This window comes from Coregonus lavaretus (assembly GCF_964263955.1).
Source record: "Coregonus lavaretus genome assembly, contig: HAP1_SCAFFOLD_612, whole genome shotgun sequence".
Lineage (NCBI taxonomy): Eukaryota > Metazoa > Chordata > Actinopteri > Salmoniformes > Salmonidae > Coregonus > Coregonus lavaretus.
In genome coordinates this window covers 135,001-154,541 of record NW_028166842.1, presented here as the reverse complement: position 1 = coordinate 154,541, position 19,541 = coordinate 135,001, and positions in this window count along the sequence as shown.

Here is a 19,541-nt window from a genome sequence, read left to right as displayed (position 1 = left end):
CCCGGGGTTCAACACCTACTATAGTCACTATTTAATTGCTCTTCCAAAAGCATCGCAGGCCTAATACGAGATATATAGCTAACTAAAGTAATGAGTGACCATTTTAGAAAATCATGCATGCTATTTTGTGTCAATCATATTGCTGCTTGTAGCCTATAACTGATGCTTTGTGGTCTTATGCTGCCATCTATTGGAAATATTTAGCAATTAAAAGTTATTAATTCACATACAGACATTGGTGAGGCAGCTGAGAAATAAAGTGTATTAGATCAGTCTCAAACCTGCCCCACGCCAATTGCTGGACTTTCACACAGAGGTTACTAGGTCACCCAATTCAAACCACATTTGAAAAATAAAACAAATGTGTCTTATTTATCAAGTGTTCTGTTTTGCAATTATACATATAAGAAAATAACAACAAAATAATCAAAACGCTATTTAATACTATAATTGTATTTACTAAGATAATATTATTACTAAAATAGTTTCTAAAAGTGTTCTAGGATACCCTACCCTAGAATTAGGGGTTAGGGTTACGGCTAAAATAGGTTATAAGTAGGGTAAGAGTTTCTGTATAGCACTTTGTGACATCTGCTGGTGTAAAAAGAGCTTTATAAATACATTTGATTGATTGTTAGGTTTAGGGTTTATATGGCGAAAAACAGTATGGGTTTATGGCACTCTTGCTCCTCCTTGTGGCCGTATGTGGGTACTACATAACTCATTCATGACACTTGCTAGGCTCATAATCTGAGGTAGCAACTGCGTCAGATCTACAAATCCATTAGCTAGACCACCAGATTAGACAACAATCACCCCATTATACCCATTTGGTTTGCAACTCAGTGAACCTGCGAAGCATTCGCTCAATTTGATGCTATGAAGGAAGAGTTCGATGCATATCAAATTACCCAGCAGCCACTTAGAAACAACAAGTCCTCAAATAAAATGGTTATTTCTTAATTAAAAAATGTCCTCTGGCTGTTTAAATCGACCACATCTTGAAAAAGAGGACAGGGACATGCGTTTTGTTTAGATTGTACACTTTTTTCTTAAAACAAATATGTTTAACCATGACCAGAAAATGTTTAATGTTTGATGGCTATCCGCCAGCCATCAACTCTTAAACTGTGTCTCACCTCACTATAGGTGACCACAACATGTACTCAGGTGAACAGTGTGCATGCTCACCAAGTAGCTATAACCTTGTTAATAATAAGTTACCTGAGGTAAACCTACAGGGTTAACGCAGGCAGGTCTCTTTGATAACAATAGTGAAGCTGGCATTGTGACGCAGAACAATAGGCTGGGAATAGAACGTTCTGAAGGCGAGTCGGTGTCACAGAGCTCAATAGAACTAATATGAGCTGGTAGGGTGAAAAATGCCCAAACATAAGGCCTGTTTTTTCGCGATTACTTCATAACCAGGGACAGAAGGTAATATTATGAAACTTGGCTCAATGGCGGATGCAATTAACTAATTTTATCAGAAAACAATATTCAAAAGTTCAGTCCTTGGACACAGAGGGGTTAAATGGTAAAGTTACTGTCCATCTAGTGAAGAGAGGAGAACCGGACAGAGGGAGCGTAGGCCAGCATCCATCAAGAGAGAGGGAGAAGCCCTCCACGGTATTTAACAGGTGGAAGAAACAACCAGGGAGCTCCATCGGTCCACAAGAAATGCAGGCAGCCGGTGATGATGTAGTGGTAGCTAGGATAACTAGGATGCTGCTGGTAGAGTAGCTAGCTTAGCTAGCTGTACTGACTAGCTTGGCTAGCTAGCAGGTCGTTCGTCTGTCCCTCGAGGATGATGACGAATCCGGTGAACCACACAATTAAACAAGAATAGCGAGTGAAAAGGATCTGGCTACACTCATACTGTCACTGACCATTACGCAAAAAAAGCAAATTGAACAATAAACTTCGGTGTCTCAACACTGTAACGAACTCTGTCGTTATTCCCCAAGATCACCTCAGACCACTCTGCGCTTAACTGGACAATATGCTTGGCGCCAAACCGTACGTGGACACGGACAGTTTCAGAACGCGGACATGAGCACTGCCACACAATAAACTAAAAGCAGTCTTTAAAGTCGGGTACATTAGCAATATTCTTTTTTTATTATGTCAAACAAAAAAAAAATGTTTTTTAAAACAAGATTTTGAGATCTGGGCACGTATCCAAAAAGCGTCTCAGAGTAGAAAAATTGGTCCTCTCTCTCCCCAGACAGACTCATTTAATACTGGTTCGTTACAATATTTTGAGATCTGGGCCCATATCCAAAAAGCGTCTCAGAGTAGAAAATGTGTCGTATAAGTGCTGAGAATAAAGCCATTTTAGTCCTACTCGTATGGGTATAAATTAAAGCTATGCATGAAGCCTCTTTATTCATAAGTGTCCCACCTAGTTGGCAGATATTTAGGACACCTCGTGAGCTGTACTAACCAGTTAAGAGGTACCAGCAGGTGTCTTGATAATAGAAACATGCAGCGAGTCAGTGGTTCCTGTGCAACATGTAATTGCTTTGGAGCAGTGGTGACCTGTCATTCAGGGCAGAGCCCCACCTGTTTAGCAGATGCTCTTACCCAGAGCGATTTACAGTAAGTGCATTCATCTTAAGATAGCTAGGTGAGACAACCAGATAATACAGTCAAATATACAGGATACGAACATTCAATTTCAGCTAAACAATGGATATATAGCGTTTTGCAATAAAAATAATCTAAAATCTATTAATTAAACATCTGAGAACAGTAATATTGAAGGTACCCATAAGCAACCATTTCTGATTAAAAAACACATGTGAAAAATTGTGGAAATAGCATTTAGGAAATAAACTCTTAATAATTCTCAAACAAAATTGTCATCTCACCTCTTAGCTTTGGTGTCATGTTCCCCAGAGAGACTCATTTTAGAGGCAGGGACCCCATCCTCTCTCTCCCCAGAGAGACTCATTTTAGAGGCAGGGCCCCCCTCCTCTCTCTCCCCAGAGAGACTCATTTTAGAGGCAGGGCCCCCCTCCTCCCTCTCCCCTGAGAGACTCATTTTAGACCACTGACCCCTAAACAGAGATCCAACATGTTGGTTGTAGTTAACACAGTAATTCTTGAATGTGAATTGTTATCATTTATTAATTATCTCTTACAAAACATTTACTAACAGACATATCGAAATAGTCAGGTGATTTAATGCAATCACATGAATATGTAGTTGTGACATCTCTTCACCATGGCCATGTCACACACTTATTTGTATTCATTAAAAGTCGGCCATTTACTATTTTTGAATCTGTTCTTTTCTAAACTTATCTGAGAATGTAGACAGAAGGGCTAAAACAGGCTTGATTGATCTGGGGGGGATCAGTGATCTATACAGAAAGGCTTTTTGCAACAATTAAGATATGTTTTATTATTTAAAGTAGGCTAGGTTATAATGTATAACAGTCATTTTTTGTGTAAAGCAGATCAAGGTCTATACCTCAGCCAGTGGCGACCCGTCATTCAGGGCAGGTGGCCTTTCCTGTTTTGCATGTTATTGTGGCATTAATACGTGTCACATATCAGTTTGCTAACAATGTAACAAAAAAAATAATATATATATATCATTGAGTTAATATAGCCGCATACAAACATGGTCTCTTTTTTGTTTTCTTGAGTAAGGCAGCTCCAAAATGCAGGTGTTTCAGCCTAGCTCAGGGCTTTCTGTGGTGGTGGGGCAAGCCAGAAGAAAATACGGAGCGCTGCGCCGTGATTGGCTCAGTGTTCTGTCACTCATGGTGACACTACGTCACTGCCAAGTCTAAGGGTAGAGCTAGAAAATTCAAGCCCCTTGGGTGCTGCCATAAAGTTACATTAGAAGTGCCCATCCAAGAAGGTCATTGGCCACAAATAAAATGACGTCAAATCACATTATATCTACAGTAGCTTTGATTGGACTGATCATGTCAACATCATACTTTCAAAATCTTAGCCAGCAGTCATCATCACGAATCAGGTCGACAATCTACAGGCAAATCCTTTTTAATCCTTGTCATATGAAGAGAAACAATGAAGAGAAATGATAGGACAGCTGTTGGGACTCTGCTGTTGGGACTCTGCTGTTGGGACTCTGCTGTCGGGACTCTGCTGATGGGACTCTGCTGTTGGGACTCTGCTGTTGGGACTCTGCTGTTGGGACTCTGCTGTTGGGACTCTGCTGTTGGGACTCTGCTGTTGGGACTCTGCGGTTGGGACTCTGCTGTTGGGACTGCTGTTGGGACTCTGCTGTTGGGACTCTGCTGTTGGGACTCTGCTGTTGGGACTCTGCTGTCGGGACTCTGCTGTCGGGACTCTGCTGTCGGGACTCTGCTGTCGGGACTCTGCTGTTGGGACTCTGCTTTATGTAGGCCCTAACAGTTTGTGGCCACCGTTTGTCACCGTTATAGTGCAATGAATGTATTATTTAGTGTTGTGTTGTGGAGTGGCTTTGCTGGCATGCATCCCCCTTTATTTATGTTTTGCCCCACCAAGATTGACATGCTAAAATCACCACTGACCTCAGCTTTAGCCTAGATGACCAACCTAAACCTGTTCAGATCAGTTCCCATAACGTTATAACAGTAACAGTAGCAGGAGCCTAGTCCTGATACAGATGGAGGTCTATACCTCAGCTATAGCCTACATATCCTAGATGACCAGCCTAAACCTGTTCAGATCAGTTCCCATAACGTTATAGACCTAACAGTAGCAGGACAGAGCTTGTAGCCTAGGCATGGTATTTTACACACCATTTCAAACGGAGACCATCAGGTTTGTCAGCATGATAAGTGATCATAGCTCAAACCTACTCTGACCATTGAATGTCTGATGTCGACCTTATAATAGTTTGTAGTTTAGCCTAGACCTACGAGAGTCTGCCCGTCTTTCCTACAAATCAACACATTCATCTGACTTCTAATGTTACCGAGAAATACGTGCCACAGTTTCAACAGCCATTGTGTAACTGCGTGGGCAACACACTTACTTTCACGTTCATATGAGGAAATCACATAACTTCTTACAGTCGCTGGTGCAGCCGCCTGTTCTCTTGCAGATGAAGTAGCTTTTATAGGCGACTCATTCAACCAGCCTAAACAACAGTAAATAAAATATGTCAAATGGTCAAAAGTCAATCCTGATATAGCCATTTACATCAAAGAGAGGTGTATTGCTACAGATGTAGGATCTTAATTTTAGCCAGTTTGCTACAGCAGGAAAATAATCCTGCAGCAACAGGACATTTTAATTATTATGGGAATGGCCGGCAGGGATGTAGCTCAGTTGGTAGAGCATGGCATTTGCAACGCCAGGCTTGTGGGTTCGATTCCAGTATAAAAAAATAAAATGTATGCACTCGCAATGTATGTAAGTCGCTCTGGATAAGAGCGTCTGCTAAATGACTAAAATGTAAAAAATCACCATGTAGAATTATGTGTACAGATGTAGGATCTTAATTTGATCACCCCCCACTGCAGAATAACTTTCCCTCAACGCAGTAAATGTAAAACTTGTAGTGTATTTGAAGTTTTAAAAGGCTTCTGAAGTTTATAATTTCCACTTAGAAATGGCAGACTTGAGTTTCCCTTACTAAAAATATATCAACCGCTACAAAAATGTCCATAAATTATAAATCACATTTACTGTTGCTGCAGGAATATTTTCCTGCTGTAGCAAACTGGCTCAAATTTTGATCCTACATATGTACATGCAAATGTACTTGGCGAATAAAGGTGATTCTGATTCTGCAAAGGTTGAATCTCTAGATTCCCTTGCTGCTCTGGGGAAATAATGAAATGGATACCATGGGCGATTTAAACTGGGACTGGTTATCTCCAAACTCTGAGACCATGTAATTTGTTATATTTCACCCTATTGATAAAGGAAGCTAGAAGGCTGAACCCAGAAGACAACTTTAAATCAACACTTACTGATATTATCCTAAAATCCTTTCACTCATATTGTTGTGTCTCTTTGTTCAACGGACGTCGGGTAGCCTGTGATATTAATATTGTAGCAAACAGCAGGGCAGGGCAGTGAACCCAGGTCGCTGGTCAAAACTAGGTTAACCCTATTGCTGCGATGGGAATTGTAACCTGTCTCACACTGCCCCCTATAAAAGCAAGTCCCGTGCTTCGACTACTCAGACCCCTCAAACATCCAGGCCATGCATTCGGATGGCCTCACAGACACCATGCTACTTCTGACACCAATGTAGCAAACAGCGGGGCAGGGAAGTGAACCCAGGTTGCACTTGTAAAAAGGCAAACAACCTACGCATCGCGCCATTGGCGCCAATTGGATTACTTGGTTGGAATTGCATCATAGTACATGGGAATAATGATGCATTTTATTTAGTAAAGTGGTTTCTTGCATCAAACACAACAACATTTTCAGTCACCTCCTCCTTGTGTGAAGGACAAGTAGATAAACAGGTTAATGTCAAGCTCTGCATGTTTTTTGGAATGTCTCATGGAATGTAGGCTTACATTGAACACCACACATTGGCTGCTACTGTAGGCTGAATGATAGAACAGCTATTTCCATGTTAAATGTTATTGGAGGCCTTTTTTATATTATGATCAAATAGCCTACTTGGTCTCTGTTAAAACTGTAACTTAAAGTGGGTACAGCCTCAGTGTTCACAGTAAACTCACGCCGGAAGATGCACAGATCGCTACACTATAGTAGAACTATGATACAATTACATATATCATACGAAATGTGAAATGTAGAACTATGACGAATGAATATTGATGTATTGAATTCACAGGAGGTTGGTGGCACCTTAATTGGGGAGGACGGGCTTGTGGTAATGGCTGGAGCGTAATAGGTGGAATGGTATCATTAATATGAGCCGTCCTCCCCTCAGCAACCTCCACTGATTGAATTTGACTTGTCCACGTCCAGTTAGCGCCATTTTGTATGATTAAACTGTCAAGTCATTATATATTTTCCGTTCTGCTGAGAGAGCACCTTCGTGATGACTAGCGCTCTGTATATTCTAATGGATGGGCCTGAGCTGGAATGTGAAGCAAACTGAAGCTAACTTTAGAAAACCAGTATATCTAGCTAGCATCATAGTCCACCCCTCAGGCTAAGTTCAGGTTACAGCATCAGGCAGACATCAACAGCCGAATTGTAGGCTACTACCTGGGTCGTATTCATTAGTTTACACCGCAGCCAACAGTTTTGCAACAATGCATAAACAGTTTACTCCAAACGCTGTACAACGTGACCTAAACGGTTTCTGTTGCCAAACGTTTTGCTACGGTGGGCACTAATGAACACACACAACCTGTTTTGAGGAAGTGTAAGTTGTTGTTAGTCTTTCCACAGTATTTATTTGTCTCTCTTTCACACAACATACCTTCCTGAGTGAAAAGAGTTAACAGTAGATTAGAAAGAGAAAATGTTGTTGCTTGTTGTGTTTTAAGCCTGTTTTGAGAAGACAAGTCTAAAGACCTATGATACAGTACACTCTTAGAAAAAAGAGTTCCAAAAGGGTCCTCTGGCTGTCCCCATAGGAGAACGCTTTTGGGTTCCAGGTAAAACCCTTCTGGCTTCCGTGTAGGACCCTCTGTGGAAAGGATTCTTCATGGAACCCAAAAGGGTTCTACCTAGTATCAAAAAGGGTTCTACAAAGGGTTCTCCTATGGGGACAGCCAAATAACCCTTTTAGATTCTAGATAGTGTATGAGCGATCACCCTGGGGCACATAGATGGAAACAGAACAAATTCACCCCACGCATCAAATTTATATCCAAAACATTTTAAGGAGAGTAGGCCTATTATAACACTGTCCACAAAACATATAATCAACTATATAAATACACATAACAATATCATCAACTATATGAATACACATAACAATATCATCAACTATATGAATACACATAACAATATCAACAACTATATGAATACACATAACAATATCATCAACTATATTAATACACATAACAATATCATCAACTATATTAATACACATAACAATCGTCGTCTTACCTTTTATATGTCTCTCAATAGAAGTAGAGTCTGGAATGATCATTCGGTGGTGGAAAGTTCCTTTAGTTTGTTCTGCTCATTTCCATATCAGGTTCTACCTGTTCTCTCTCCCACTCCCTGTCTCTTTATAGCTCTTACAATGTGCCTTGGCATACATTCTACAAGTGTCTGGAACTCCAAATGTAGTTCTGATTTAGTGTTCCAAATGAAAACAATTTGATTAAACAGGTTAATATGGTTAAAATACATTAAGACTGAGTAATGCTGTGATTGTTTTTATTATTTTGTTATGTATTGAAATGTTTGACTTTATTTTCCCTATGTCCTTTCAATATAGGAACAATTTGTGAAATGACAGCCTTCTGTAAATATGGACAAAAGTCTATGGATTAATTTGATGGTATGTGTCTTGCAACATTATGTAAAATGACAGGTTGAGAAACACTGCATCTTCCTAGGTGCATATGTGAGAAGGAACACAAACTGTCTCCCTATGTGTGCCATCCCTAAACATCAAGTGTTTGTGGTTCATTAAAATGTTTATTGTCAAGGTTGAAAAAAGAAAAAAGAAGAAAATAAAAGTGTCTGGAACTCTATTGGAGGGATGTGACATCATTCTTCCACAATAAATTCCATAATTTAGTGTTTTGTTGATGGTTGTCTTCAATTGGGTTGAGACCTGGTGACTGAGACGGCCATGGCATATTGTGAAACATCAGCAAGTTCAGCAATCTTCATTACCGAAGCTCCTGCCAAACGTGCCCCAACAATCACCAATCGTTAAGCTCTTCCCGAGCAGGGTTGCAGTCTCTCTTCGTAACAGCTCCTCTCTCCCCAGGGGTAGCAGCTCCTCTCTCCCCAGGGGTAGCAGCTCCTCTCTCCCCAGGGGTAGCAGCTCCTCTCTCCCCAGGGGTAGCATCTCCTCTCTCCCCAGGGGTAACAGCTCCTCTCTCCCCAGGGGTAGCAGCTCCTCTCTCCCCAGGGGTATCAGCTCCTCTCTCCCCAGGGGTAGCAGCTACTCTCTCCCCAGGGGTATCAGCTCCTCTCTCCCCAGGGGTAACATCCCCTCTCTCCCCAGGGGTAGCAACTCCTGTCTCCCCAGGGGTAGCAGCTCCTCTCTCCCCAGGGGTAACAGCTCCTCTCTCCCCAGGGGTAGCAGCTCCTCTCTCCCCAGGGGTAACAGCTCCTCTCTCTCCAGGGGTAGCAGCTCCTCTCTCCCCAGGGGTAACAGCTCCTCTCTCCCCAGGGGTAGCAGTTCCTCTCTCCCCAGGGGTAACAGCTCCTCTCTCTCCAGGGGTAGCAGTTCCTCTCTCCCCAGGGGTATCAGCTCCTCTCTCCATGGGTAGCTACTCCTCTCTCCCCAGGGGTATCAGCTCCTCTCTACCCAGGGGTAGCAGCTCCTCTCTCCCCAGGGGTAAAAGCTCCTGTCTCTCCAGGAGTAGCAGCTCCTCTCTCCCCAGGGGTAGCAGTTCCTCTCTCCCCAGGGGTAACAGCTCCTCTCTCTCCAGGGGTAGCAGTTCCTCTCTCCCCAGGGGTAGCAGCTCCTCTCTCCCCTAGGATTTGAAGACATCGGTGGCTTAGCCCGTAGCCAGTATGAGGGTCCGGGAAGGAATTTCAACAGCAAAATCCATGAATACATCACTAGTGTATTGCCAAAAACCACTCAATAACTTCAAATATAGACTCTGACCTGTCCAATGAGCCAAACTGATTAAATAATCCCACAGTACCTAAACACTCTCTCTCTCTCTGTCTCTCTCTCTCTCCATCTCTCTCCCTCTCTCTCATTCTCTCTCTCTCTCTCTCTCTCTCTCTCTCTCTCTCTCTCTCTCACTCTGGCTCTCTCACTCTCTCTCTCTCACTCTCTCGCTCTCTCTCTCTCTCTCTCTCTCTCTCTCTCTCTCTCTCTCTCTCTATCACCCTCTCTCTCTCTCTCTCTCTCTCTCTCTCTCTCTCTCTCTCTCTCTCTCCTCTCTCTCTCTCTCTCTCTCTCTCTCTCTCTCTCACACACACACACACACACACACAGTGCAGTAATTAGAATCCCTATATCAGCTTTTAGTGATAGTCTACTGTGTGTTCTCCCCTCCTCTGTCTCTCTCCATCACTTTCTCTGTGTCGTCTATTGATGTCTTTCATCTTGTCTGGTGTCTCTCTCCATCATATCCTATTCTTCTGTTGCTGTCTCTATGTCTTGTCTGGTGTCTCTCTCCATCATATCCTATTCTTCTGTTGCTGTCTCTGTGTCTTGTCTGATGTCTCTCTCCATCATATCCTATTCTTCTGTTGCTGTCTCTGTGTCTTGTCTGGTGTCTCTCTCCATCATATCCTATTCTTCTGTTGCTGTCTCTGTGTCTTGTCTGGTGTCTCTCTCCATCATATCCTATTCTTCTGTTGCTGTCTGTCACGCCCTGGCTCTGGGGACTCTCATATGTTGAGCCAGGGTGTGTAGAGTCTATGTTTTGTGTTCTATGTTTCAGTTTCTAGTTCATGTGTTTCTATGTTGGCCGGGGTGGTTCTCAATCAGAGGCAACGTGAATCAGCTGTTGCTTGTTGTCTCTGATTGGGAACCATACTTAGGCAGCCGTTTGGGCAGTTGTGTTTTGTGGGATCTTGTTCCGTGTTGGTTTGTTTGTTAACCGAGGACTTCACGTTTCGTTTTGTTGTTTGTACCGTGTTGTATAGTACACTATTAAAGTAAGATGTACGCATATCACGCAGCGCCTTGGTCCACTCCTTTCGACGATCATGACAGAAGATCCCACCAAAACAGGACCAAGCAGCGTGTCCAGGAGCAGACAGCCTGGACTTGGGATCCAGGCCGGGATCCAGGCCGGGATGGATCGCCGTCCGTGGGAGGAGACGGTGGAGGCGCGCCATAGAGAGGAGCAGCGGCGCCAACCGGGCCGACGTCGGACACGCAAGAGGCAACCCCAATTCATTTTTAGGGGGGGGGGGGGGGGGCACACGGCATGGACGACGGGGCTGCTGGAGGCAGCTACAGGGCGAGTTTGGGAATTAAGAGAGGAGGCCACCGGGTTTGGGGGGCTGGAAGGGAGGTTGGCGGAGCCTAGAGGTAGAGCAGAGCCAACTCCCCGTACTCAGGCTAGGCAGCGTGAGACTGGGCAGGTTCCGAGGTATGCGGAGCTGCGTACTGTGCCGCGAGTGGTCCGGCACAGTCCGGTACGTCCTGTGCGAGCACCACGCACGTGTCGTGCTAAGGTGGGCATGCAGCCAGGACGGAGTGTGCCGGCTCAACGCTCGTGGCCTCCAGTGCCCCTCCTCGGTCCCGGATATCCTGCGCCAGTGTCACGTGCTGTAGTGCCAGTACGAGTACACAGCCCTGTACGTCCTGTACTGATGCCTCACACAGAGTGTGTAAAAATAGGCATTCAGCCAGGACGGGTTGTGTCAGCTCTTCGCTCCAGACCTCCAGTCCGTCTCCACAGCCCGGTCCGGCCCGTTCCTGCTCCCCGCACCAAGCCTACGGTGCGCGTCGCCAGCCCGGTCCGGCCTGTCCCTGCTCCCCGCACCAAGCCTATGGTGCGCGTCGCCAGCCCGGCCCGGCCTGTTCCTGGTCCCCGCACCAAGCCTATGATGCGCGTCGCCAGCCCGGCCCGGCCTGTTCCTGCTCCCCGCACCAAGCCTGTGGTGCGCGTCGTCAGTCCGGCACAGCCCGTGCCTGTTTCACCGGTGCCTGGTCAGGTACCGGTCAGCTGCTCCACACCGGAGCCTAAGCAATCCGCTCCACCGATGTCCAGTCCAGCTCCAGCCAGCGGGGCCAGACCAGACCAGGGGCGCTACGGGGGGGTTATTAGAGGGTGGTGGTCACACCCGGAGCCGGATCCGCCTCCGAGGAGGAATGCCCAACCGGTCCCTCCCCTGTTGGGTTTATGTTGGCGCGGTTACAGTCCGTGCCTTTGGGGGGGGGGGGGGGGTACTGTCACGCCCTGGCTCTGGGGACTCTCATATGTTGAGTCAGGGTGTGTAGAGTCTATGTTTTGTGTTCTATGTTTCAGTTTCTAGTTCATGTGTTTCTATGTTGGCCGGGGTGGTTCTCAATCAGAGGCAACGTGAATCAGCTGTTGCTTGTTGTCTCTGATTGGGAACCATACTTAGGCAGCCGTTTGGGCAGTTGTATTTTGTGGGATCTTGTTCCGTGTTGGTTTGTTTGTTAACCGAGGACTTCACGTTTCATTTTGTTGTTTGTACCGTGTTGTATAGTACACTATTAAAGTAAGATGTACGCATATCACGCAGCGCCTTGGTCCACTCCTTTCGACAATCGTGACACTGTCTCTGTGTCTTGTCTGGTGTCTCTCTCCATCATATCCTATACTTCTGTTGCTGTCTCTGTGTCTTGTCTGGTGTCTCTCTCCATCATATCCTATTCTTCTGTTGCTGTCTCTGTGTCTTGTCTGGTGTCTCTCTCCATCATATCCTATTCTTCTGTTGCTGTCTCTGTGTCTTGTCTGGTGTCTCTCTCCATCATATCCTATTCTTCTGTTGCTGTCTCTGTGTCTTGTCTGGTGTCTCTCTCCATCATATCCTATTCTTCTGTTGCTGTCTCTGTGTCTTGTCTGGTGTCTCTCTCCATCATATCCTGTTCTTCTATTGCTGTCCCTGTGTCTTTTCTGGTGTCTCTCTCCATCATATCCTGTACTTCTATTGCTGTCCCTGTGTCTTGTCTGGTGTCTCTCTCCATCATATCATGTTCTTCTGTTGCTGTCCCTGTGTCTTGTCTGGTGTCTCTCTCCATCATATCCTATTCTTCTGTTGCTGTCTCTGTGTCTTGTCTGGTGTCTCTCTCCATCATATCCTGTTCTTCTGTTGCTGTCTCTGTGTCTTGTCTGGTGTCTCTCTCCATCATATCCTATTATTCTGTTGGTGTCTCTGTGTCTTGTCTGGTGTCTCTCTCCATCATATCCTATTATTCTGTTGCTGTCTCTGTGTCTTGTCTTGTGTCTCTCTCCATCATATCCTATTCTTCTGTTGCTGTCTCTGTGTCTTGTCTGGTGTCTCTCTCCATCATATCCTGTTCTTCTGTTGCTGTCTCTGTGTCTTGTCTGGTGTCTCTCTCCATCATATCCTATTCTTCTGTTGCTGTCTCTGTGTCTTGTCTAATGTTTCGCTTTAGTTTTGCAATCCAAATTTGGAGCTATTGGAATTTTAACATGTTGTCCCATGTACATGGTGTAATTTACTGATGGTCCCTAATTAACCCCATAGGGATATCCAAAGTCAACCCAAATTTACCACAGGCATTACGATTGGGTCGGGTGCAGTTGCATTCTGAATGGATTATTACTTGGTGTGGGCATGTGGGCAACCTTCATTTACGTTGTGATGCAGTCACAACCACAAGTCTCACTAAACTCAGTTTTTGAAAAGACTGACTTTATGACCAAAATTATCCAACATTTTCCCGCTGAATTTTGAGTGTGTGAGGGTGAGTGTCATGGTCGGGATGGCCTGAACTCAGAGCCTGATAGAATACCAAGGAAAACCGTAGTAACTGCAGTAGAACATGGTGGAACAAAGCCAGATGGCAGTAACCTCACCTACTGCGGTTTCCTTGGTTTTTACTGGGATTTTGTAGTTGCATCAAATTTGACCCTCCATTTTCTCTGAAACAGAAGATAATTGAACCAGGACACTTTGTCACAAGATATAACAGATACTATGAAGCCTGATTTAGGTCTGAACTCATCTTTGACCAAATGTGTAGCAGCAGTTTGCAATTGTACGGCAGAATAGCTGTGCACATAATCCTAATACCTCTTCATGGACTACATTTGAACACTTAAACATTGTCTTCTTTTAGGGCGGGACCTGGTATGGTGTGGTCACATTGCCTAGTGGTTAGAACGTTGGGCCAGTAACTTAAAGGTCGCTGGTTCAAATACCCGAGCCGTCAATGTGAAAATCTGTTGATGTGCCCTTAAGCAAGGCACTTAACACTAATTTGCTTCATGGGTGCTGTACTACTATGCCTTACCCTGTAACACAACACATTTCACTGCACCTATCCGGTGTATCTGACAATAAAAACATATATATATTTTTTGCAATTCCAACAGTTAATTTAACAATACTGGTTGTAACTCTTGTTGACGTTGATCCAAGGACACCTTGACTTGCATTACCCTCTTACTGCAGAAAAATATTCTCATGAAATCATGTGACTTATAGTTAGAGAGAACGATTCCTGTAAACGCACGCTGCTACAAGCAGGAAACAAGGTATGGACAAACCAGAAATGTGACATTTCTGTTTGATAGTAACCCTGAATGATGAATGTGTGATCTATCTTGTCATCTTTTTGGCCAACCACATTGGAACATTCTAATCTTTCAGGACATGAAGTATGGAGTCATTGTTTTCAGGAAGGTGTCTCCATGGTGATAGGAGGGACAGGAGGCAGACTAAAGGGCAAGGGCAGCCGCCTGAACTACTTCCCTACAAAGGCAAAGAGCAGTCCACGCAAATGTCCGTGCATATCAACCATAACCACTGATCTGACCTATGACCCCTAAAATGCTGATACTGAACTCTGCCTTTGTATGACCTTAAACAAGTATATGGGTAATGCAACGGCAAAGTGCAGCATCAAGAAATCTAAATATGTTGATCCAACTTTCTTGTTGTTTATCTGTTTGATGGAAACGGTTTGATAGTTGTTTCTACCTTCCAACTGTATTTAATGGTGTTATGTAGTCGTGTTTTCATGTTTTCAATGTTGTATAATAGTAGGCCTAAGATTATTTCATCATGGAGAATGTTCATACTTAAGAAATACTTGACATTGTATGACTATCATTATAATGCTGTTTTACCATTATTTACTCTCTCTCTCTCACACACACACACTCACAGACACACCCACACACACACATATCCCCCCCCCCACACACACACACTCACACACACACTCACTGTGCAGTAATTAGAATCTATAGAGCAGCTTTAAGTGATAAGGTCTACTGTGTGATCTCCCCTCCTCTGCCTCTCTCCATTACTTTCTCTGTCTTCTGTTGCTGTCTCTCTTCTCTGCCCTCTTCTGTTGCTGTCTCTCTTGTCTGCCCTCTTCTGTTGCTGTCTCTCTTGTCTCCCCCCTTCTGTTGCTGTCTCTCTTGTCTCCCCTCTTCTGTTGCTGTCTCTCTTGTCTCCCCCCTTCTGTTGCTGTCTCTCTTGTCTCCCCTCTTCTGTTGCTATCTCTCTTGTCTCCCCCCTTCTGTTGCTGTCTCTCTTGTCTCCCCCCTTCTGTTTCTGTCTCTCTTGTCTCCCCCCTTCTGTTGCTGTCTCTCTTGTCTGCCCTCTTCTGTTGCTGTCTCTCTTATCTCCCCTCTTCTATTGCTGTCTCTCTTGTCTCCCCTCTTCTGTTGCTGTCTCTCTTGTCTCCCCTCTTCTGTTACTGTCTCTCCTGTCTCCCCTCTTCTGTTGCTGTATCTTGTCTGCCCTCTTCTGTTGCTGTCTCTCTTGTCTGCCTTCTTCTGTTGCTGTCTCTCTTGTCTAACCTCTTCTGTTGCTGTCTCTCTTGTCTCCCCTCTTCTGTTGCTGTCTCTCTTGTCTCCCCTCTTCTGTTGCTGTCTTCTTGTCTCCCCCCTTCTGTTGTTGTCTCTCTTGTCTCCCCTCTTCTGTTGCTGTCTCTCTTGTCTCCCCTCTTCTGTTGCTGTCTCTCTTGTCTGCCCTCTTCTGTTGCTGTCTCTCTTGTCTCCCCTCTTCTGTTGCTGTCTCTCTTGTCTGCCTTCTTCTGTTGCTGTCTCTCTTGTCTCCCCTCTTCTGTTGCTGTCTCTCTTGTCTGCCCTCTTCTGTTGCTGTCTCTCTTGTCTGCCTTCTTCTGTTGCTGTCTCCTGTCTCCCCTCTTCTGTTGCTGTCTCTCTTGTCTGCCTTCTTCTGTTGCTGTCTCTCTTGTCTGCCCTCTTCTGCTCAACCAACCTTGGTTCTCTCTCCATCTGCCCTCTTCTGTCACTGTCTCTGTGTCTTGTCTGTTGATGTCTGTGTCTTGTCTGTTGCTGTCTGTGTTTTGTCTGTTGCTGTCTGTACATTGTTTTTTACTGTCTGTGTCTTGTCTGTTGTCTGTGTCTTGTCTGTTGATGTCTATGTCTTGTATTTTGCTGTCTATATCTTGTCTGTTGCTGTCTGTGTCTTGTCTGTTGTCTGTGTCTTGTCTGTTGCTGTCTGTGTCTTGTCTGTTGCTGTCTCAGGTTCCAGTTTGTTACTGTCTCCTGTGTCTATTTTCTTCTGTTATGGCCTGTTCTGTCTCTCTCCATCATATACTGTTCTTCTATTGCTGTCCCTGTGTCTTGTCTGGTGTCTCTCTCCATCAACAGAAATATTGGTGAGGGTTAGGCCTACTCCAATACAACATTGAAAACATGAAAACACGACTACATAACAGCATTAATACAGTTGGAATATAGTTACAACACTCAAACTGTTTCCATCAAACAGAAAAACAACAAGAAAGTTGGATAAACACATTTAGATTTCTACATACTGCACTTTGCTTTTGCATTACCCATATAGCTGTTTAAGGTCATAAAAAGGCAGAGTGCAGTATCAGCATTTAAGGGGTCATAGGTCAGATCAGTGGTCATGGTTGATATGATTGGACAAAAAACAAACTTTAAAGCCATTTGTTCTCAGATTCACTGTTTGCATAGACTGCTCTTTGCCTTTGTAGGGCAGTAGTTCAGGTGGCTTCCCTTGCCCTTAGTCTGCCTCCTGTCCCTCCTATCGCCATGGAGACACCTTCCTGAAAACAATGACTCCATACTTTGCTGAAACCTGTTCTGCCAGTTCATGTCCTTAAAGATGAATGTTGGAATGTTCCAATGTGGTTACCCCAAAAAGATGCCAAGATAGATCACACATCCATAACTTGTTTCCTGCTTGTAGCAGGCCGCGTTCACAGGAATCCTTTTCTCTAACTATAAGTCATATGATTTCATGAGAATATTTTCTGCAGTGAGAGTGTAATGCAAGTCAAGGTGTCCTTGGATGAATGTCAACAAGATTTATAACCAGCATTGTTAAATTAACTGTTGTAATAAATAAATAAAAATATTTGTAAATGTATTTTCACAGACACAGGATAGATGCAGTGAAATGTGTTGTTTTACAGGGTCATAGTAGTACGGCGCCCCCTGGAGAAAATCAGGTGTAAGTGCCTTGCTTAAGGGCACAGACAGATTTTTACCTTGACGGCTCAGGTAATCGAACCAGCAACCTTTCAGTTATTGGCCCAACTAGATAATCTTACCATACCAGTTCACACCCTAACAGAAGACACTGTTCAAGTATTCAAATGTAGTCCGTAAAGAGGTATTAGGATTATGTGCACAGCTATTCTGCCGTACATTTGCAAACTGCTGCTACACATTTGGTCAAAGATGATTTCAGACCTAAATTCAGGCTTCGTAGTATCTGTTATATCTTGTGACAAAGTGTCCTGGTTCAATTATCTTCTGTTTCAGAGAAAATGGAGGGTCAAATTTGATGTAACTACAAAATCCCAGTAAAAACCAAGGAAACAGCAGTAAGCCATAGGTCAGATCAGTGGTCATAATAAGATGATACATCAGTGCATTTACACTTATCTACCTACGACATATTTGGCTGAACATATTTGGCTATACTCCCTCTCCCCAATATCCCCACACGTCTTATTACCTGTTCTGTCTGTGTCCCGTATACTCCCTCTCCCCAATATCCCCACACGTCTTATTACCTGTTCTGTCTGTGTCCCGTATACTCCCTCTCCCCAATATCCCCACACGTCTTATTACCTGTTCTGTCTGTGTCCCGTATACTCCCTCTCCCCAATATCCCCAGACGTCTTATTACCTGTTCTGTCTGTGTCCCGTATACTCCCTCTCCCCAATATCCCCACACGTCTTATTACCTGTTCTGTCTGTGTCCCGTATACTCCCTCTCCGCCGTTCCAGGTCACCAGCTCATTATTATGCACACCTGTCACCATCGTTACGCCCCCTGCGACCAATCAGACTCACCTGGACTCCATCACCTTCCTGATTACCTCCCCTATATCAGTCACTCCCTTTGGTTCCTTCCCCAGGAGTTATTGATTCTGTTTCAGTGTTTCATGTCTGTACGCTACTCCTGTTTCTTGTTTTGTTCTATGTGTTATTAAATTCACTTCCTGTACTTGCTTCCTGACTCCCAGCGTTCACGTTACAGTCTGGCTGTAGCAGGCTGCCTAGTAAATTAAATGTCTTTGGCCCCATTACACTAAAACATGAAGGCACAATGTTGTCCTCATCCATGTCATTTACAAGAACAAAATATTCAAACTGTTCTGTATATGAGCTCCACTGTTCAACACTTTCATCAAACTGTCCAATGTTTCCAACATTTCCAATAATTTTTCGTATCTCAATAAGCTCCTGATTGTCACTCACTTCAATATTGTCCTCAACCACAGCAATATTTTCCTCAGTCACGTGATCTTCATTCACTTCACTCACTGATGTTTCCTCCTAAGTTCGCTCATAGAGGCAGTTTTAATTAAAAGGTTTTGTCTTCACAGTTTAATAAATGTCTTTCCTGTAATCAATGTATATTCCATCTTTTTAATCAAGTTGTTTTCCCGCTCCGACGTCAGTCTCCAGTCCTTTTCTGACGTCATGACGATGTTAACTCTTTCTTAGCTAGCTCGACTATGCACTTGCCTCTGCTAGCAATACACTGTGCTAACATTAGCCTAGACTGTACCACAGAAAATAACAGTTTTAAACAGTTGTAAAAACCCACTTCTTCCAGACAGAATAGTTCCTGTAGATTCAGACTTACTCATCACCAATCTTTTGTTATGTCTCGTGGGTTTCATAACCACGTCTGTATAACAATTCAATAATGACAGGAGACAGGAGACAGGAATCAGATCAACCATTTATCTGGAACGTGATCATCTCAACCCCAATATACAACAAATACATAGATAAGTAAATAAGTAAATGGACACGAAACAAAACTCATTGAGGAATTTAAATGTTCAGTTGTAGAAAGTAGGGCCATGGGATAGGGTCAGAAAGGTCAGTATGTTTGATAACTGGTTACAGAGGTGACATAACAAGCATAAGGTCCATTATAACACAGTGAAGTAGAGGTGGGAGCTAAAAGCAGACAGTGAGACGGTGTGAGGAGGTCAGGGGTGAAACATTAGATCAGGACAGGTAGAAATGGCAGGGCTGGAAATAGACACAGAGACACATTCTGATCATGGCTCAGACCTGACCTGAGACACCCAAACAGAAGATGCCATAGCAAAGTCCTGTGCAGTAGGCTATATGGGATTTCCTTTCATAAAAATCCAACACATGGAAATGTGTCCAGTGTTTGTGTGTGTGTATCTGTGTGTCCAGTGTGTGTGTGTGTGTGTGTCCAGTGTGTGTGTCCAGTGTGTGTGTAAGTCGCTCTGGATAAGAGCATCTGCTAAATGACGTAAATGTAAAATGTAAATGTGTGTGTCCAGTGTGTGTGTGTCCAGTGTGTGTGTG